The sequence below is a fragment of the Ctenocephalides felis genome, unplaced genomic scaffold (assembly GCF_003426905.1).
Source record: "Ctenocephalides felis isolate EL2017-DRISC unplaced genomic scaffold, ASM342690v1 CF-g0.4_SCAFFOLD_01575, whole genome shotgun sequence".
Lineage (NCBI taxonomy): Eukaryota > Metazoa > Arthropoda > Insecta > Siphonaptera > Pulicidae > Ctenocephalides > Ctenocephalides felis.
Genome location: NW_020537729.1, coordinates 27,804 through 31,893, shown reverse-complemented (window position 1 = coordinate 31,893; position 4,090 = coordinate 27,804).

Genomic DNA, 4,090 nt, shown 5'->3' with positions numbered 1-4,090 from the left:
TAAATATTCAACATAGGGTCATGTTGTGTATGAATGAAATATGTGCATTTAAAATATGTATCTGCAGGGGCAAAAATTTTTATGATAACTCCAACCGTTCCCGAGATATTCGCTAAAAACCAATCGCTCCTGGTCACATATTAAAAATGCGTTTTCCTCGAAAACTATTTGAAGTGCGACCGAAATTTTTCAATAGCATTTTCCTTATATCATAATGTATCAACATTATAAAAATCATCAAAATCGGAAACAAAAAATTTTTATCCAAAATCGGAATACAATACGTAACCATAGGGTTATGCTATAATTTCAGTTTTTTCTTATTTATTCGGCAACCGTTGAGAATATTAAAGTGCGGTTTTTTTCGCGTTATTCTAGCCCACAAGACAATTCGCCTGACGTTTAATTGAAGCTTCCACGTCCCCGAAAGTCTGTGAAAAATTAAAAAAACTAACAAATTTTTCGTCCATTTTTGAGCATTTTTTACGCATGAAATTTTTAAGCGCTCATAACTTTTGAACGATTCATCATAGGATATTGATGTTTTCAGGCGAAATATTCTAAATCAAATATATATTTAACCCAGTATAAAAGGTTTTAAGATACCTTTTACAGTTCGCGAAATATACGCCGAAAACGGTTTCAAATTTTTTAGTTTTAAATAGTTAAACGCCTATATCTCGGAAAATATCCAATACAGGGTCATGGTGTATATGAACGAAATATGCGCATTTAAAATATGTATCTGCAGGTGCAAGAATTTTTATGATAACTCCAACCGTTCCCGAGGTATTCGCTAAAAACCAATCGCTCCTGGTCACATATTAAAAATGCGTTTTCCTCGAAAACTATTTGAAGTGCGACCGAAATTTTTCAATAGCATTTTCCTTATATCAAAAGGTATCAACAATATAAAAATCATCAAAATCGGAAACAAAAAATTTTTATCCAAAATCGGAATACAATACGTAACCATAGGGTTATGCTATAATTTCAGTTTTCTCTTATTTAATCGGCAACCGTTGAGAATATTAAAATGCAGTTTTTTTCGCGTTATTCTAGCCCACAAGACAATTCGCCTGACGTTTAATTAGAACTTCTACGTGCCCGGGAAGTCTGTGAAAAATTAAAAAAACTAACAAATTTTTCATCCATTTTTGAGCATTTTTTACCCATGAAATCTTTAAGCGCTCATAACTTTTGAACGATTCATCATAGGATATTGATGTTCTTAGGCGAATTATTCTAAATCAAAAGATCTTTAACCCAGTATAAAAAGTTTTAAGGTACCTCTTACCGTTCGCGAGATATACGCCAAAAACGGTTTCAAATTTTTAAGTTTGAAATAGTTAAACGCCTACATCTCGGAAAATATTCAACATAGGGTCATGGTGTGTATAAATGAAATATGCGCATTTAAAATATGTATCTGCAGGTGCAAAAATTTTTATGATAACTCCAACCGTTCCCGAGATATTCGCTAAAAACCAATCGCTCCTGCTCACATATTAAAAATGCGTTTTCCTCGAAAACTATTTGAAGTGCGACCGAAGCTTCTACGTGCCCGCGAAGTCTGTGAAAAATTAAAAAAACTAACAAATTTTTCGTCCATTTTTGAGCATTTTTTACTCATGAAATATTTAAGCGCTCATAACTTTTGAACGATTCATCATAGGATATTGATGTTCTTAGGCGAAATATTCTAAATCAAAAAATCTTTAACCCAGTATAAAAAGTTTTAAGATAAGAAGAGATAAATGCATTAAATGTATTTGTAAATAATAGCAAATGCTAATGTAAATTCAAGAGCGAATGCAAAAGCAATTGCAAACTCAAATTCAAACATAAATGCAGATGCAAATGCGAATATGAATACAAATGCAAATGCAAAGGCAAACGCATTTGCAACAGCTAACGTAATTACAAACGCAGAGGCAAACGTGATTGCAAATGCGGATGCGAATGTAAATGCTATTTCAAATGCCAATGTAAATGCAAACGCAAATGCATATGCAAATGTAGATAAAAATGCATATGCAAGGAAGAATGTTAGTTTAAACGCAAACGCAAGCGCAAATGTAAATGCGAACGTGGATCGGATGTAAACGCAAACTGCAATGCAAATGCAGTTGTAAATGCAAACACAAAAGCAAATGTAAGTGCATACGCATTTTTAAATATGAATGCAAACGTAAATGCATATGTAAACTAAGTAGCAAAAAAAATCGAAAGGCAAATATCGATTTAAATGCAAAGGCAAACGCGTATGCAATTTCAAATGCGGATGCAAATGCAAGCGTAAATGTGGCTGCAAATGTGGATGAAAACGCAAATGCTATGCAAATGTTAATCTAAATGCGAACGCAAAAGCAGATGCGAGTGTAAACGCAAATGCAAATAAAAACACAGTTGCAAACTGAATGCAAATGCAAATCGCTAATGTATTTTAAATGCAATCGCAAATGCGAGAGCAAAAGCAAAATTAATTGCAAATGCGTTTTAATTCCCAAGATTAATTTTGGATATAAATGCAGAACAAACGCAAATGTAAGCACAAATGCAAATGCAAAAGCAAAGTCATTTGCCACAGCTAACTTAACTATAAACGCAAATGCGTACGTGATCGCAAACGAGGATGCGAATGTACACATCGCAAATGCAAAACGCGAATGCAAACGCATGTGTAAGTCCACTGCAAATGTAAATGCGAACGCAAATCCGAATGTAAATGTGAAGCACATATTCAAACGCAAATGCAAACACGGACTCAAACGTCAATGCAAACACGAGGACAAACGCAGAAGTAAGTGGAAGGGCTAATACAAATGTAAATGCAAACGCAAATGCAAGCAAATGCAGATGTAAGTCTACTGCAAACGTGTACGCAAACGCAAATCCGAAAGTAAATGCAAAACAAAAATGCAAATACAAACCTCTGAACGCCAACACAAACGTAAACGCAAACGCAAATATAAATGGCAATGCAACTGCAAATGTAAAAGCAAACGTATAAGCAAATGTGATTGCAGACGCAAAAAATTGCAAACGTAATTCAAACGCAAATGCAAACACGAAAGCAAACGCAAATGCAAATGTAAATGCAAACGCAATTGCAAATGAAAAAGCAAACGCGATTGCATTTGCTTTTGCACTTGCATTTGCATCCATTTTCACATTTGCGTCTGCTTTTATGTTTGATTTGCGTGAGCCATAACTTTTGCATCCTATCTAAAATTTACATTAGCATTTGCATTTGCATTTGAGATAAATTTATTACAACTGCAGTTATACCTGCATTTGCGTTGGCATTTGCACTCGCGTTTTCATTAACAATTGCATTTGTTTTTGCATTTATATTTGCATTCGCGTTTGCTTTTATATTTTCAATTGCGTTTGAATTTGTATTTGCATTATGCATTTGTTTTTCATTGGCAAGCACATTTACGTTTGCAACTGCAATTACGTTAGATGTCACATAGCGGTTTGATTTAGATTTACACTGGCATTTGCGATTGCAATCACGTTTGATATGCGTTTGCTCTTATGTTTGCATTTACATTTGCTTTGTGTTTGCATTTACATTTGAATTCGCTTAAACATTTACATTTGCATTTACATTTGCACTTGCTTCTACATTACTTCCGCTTTTGCAATTACTTTTGCATTTGCGTTTGCATTTACATTAACATTTGCCTTTGCATTTGTGTTTGCGCCTGCATTTTCATCAATATTTGCATTCGCATTTTTAATCCCATTTGCATTTGCATTTGCGATCGCTTTTACATTGGCATTTGCAACTGCGATACGTTTGATTTGCATTTGCATTCATATTTGCACTTGCATTTGCATTGTGCTTGCATTTTATTTGCATTTGTCTTGGCATTCGCGTTTGCATTTACATTTGTGTATACATTTGCGCTTGCTTTTATTTTTTATTTTTGCAATTAATTTCGCATTTGCGTTCGCATTCACATCAATATTTGCATTTACATTTATGTTTGGAACAGATTTTCATCTATGCTTGCATCCGCATCCACGTTTGCATTTACATTTGCATTTGAATCTGTGTTTGCGATCGCATTTACATTAA